Source organism: Pseudochaenichthys georgianus, unplaced genomic scaffold, assembly GCF_902827115.2.
Source record: "Pseudochaenichthys georgianus unplaced genomic scaffold, fPseGeo1.2 scaffold_2025_arrow_ctg1, whole genome shotgun sequence".
Lineage (NCBI taxonomy): Eukaryota > Metazoa > Chordata > Actinopteri > Perciformes > Channichthyidae > Pseudochaenichthys > Pseudochaenichthys georgianus.
In genome coordinates this window covers 12,501-12,985 of record NW_027262734.1, presented here as the reverse complement: position 1 = coordinate 12,985, position 485 = coordinate 12,501, and the positions used below count along the sequence as shown (strand labels likewise).

General features: G+C 49.5%; 1 long non-coding RNA gene across 1 annotated transcript in view; it reads left to right on the top strand.

Annotated features, from left to right (window-relative positions):
- Nucleotides 1–305: 305 nt before the first annotated feature.
- Nucleotides 306–485, top strand: part of LOC139433330 (uncharacterized) — a 6,736-nt gene continuing 6,556 nt past the window's right edge. The window contains exon 1 of the long non-coding RNA XR_011642855.1: nucleotides 306–466. This is a non-coding gene — a long non-coding RNA (uncharacterized lncRNA). The remainder of the gene's footprint in view (nucleotides 467–485) is intronic.

Sequence of the window (485 nt, the reverse complement as noted above, 5' to 3'; positions counted from 1 at the left end):
TCCCCTTTCGAGGAGACGAACTTTCTATGCACTTCCCCTTTCGAGGAGACGAACTTTCTATGCACTTCCCCTTTCGAGGAGACGCACTTTCTATGCACTTCCCCTTTCGAGGAGAACATCTGTGATGTGTTTCCTTTGCGGGAAGTGAACAGTTAGCCAAAGCAACGAAGAAGGACACCTCTAAGCGCACCAGCTTGCACGCACAGGATGTGACAAACCACGTGTCAGACCGTGTGACAAGCCGCGGAAAGAAGAGGATACAAGAAGACGGAGAGCAGTTCCTCTTTAACCAGTTCCAACTTGAACTCTCCAGCTTTAGCAGACGACCGTACACTAACTCATAGTGAGGCAAACCTACGTCTCAGATATGATATGTATCTGATGTGTGGGCTTATAACTTGTGAGTCCAGTGTCAGTTCCTTGGCTGAGGATCGATCCCTGACGGAGACACCAGACAGAACAACGGGTAAGTCGCACCTCGGTAA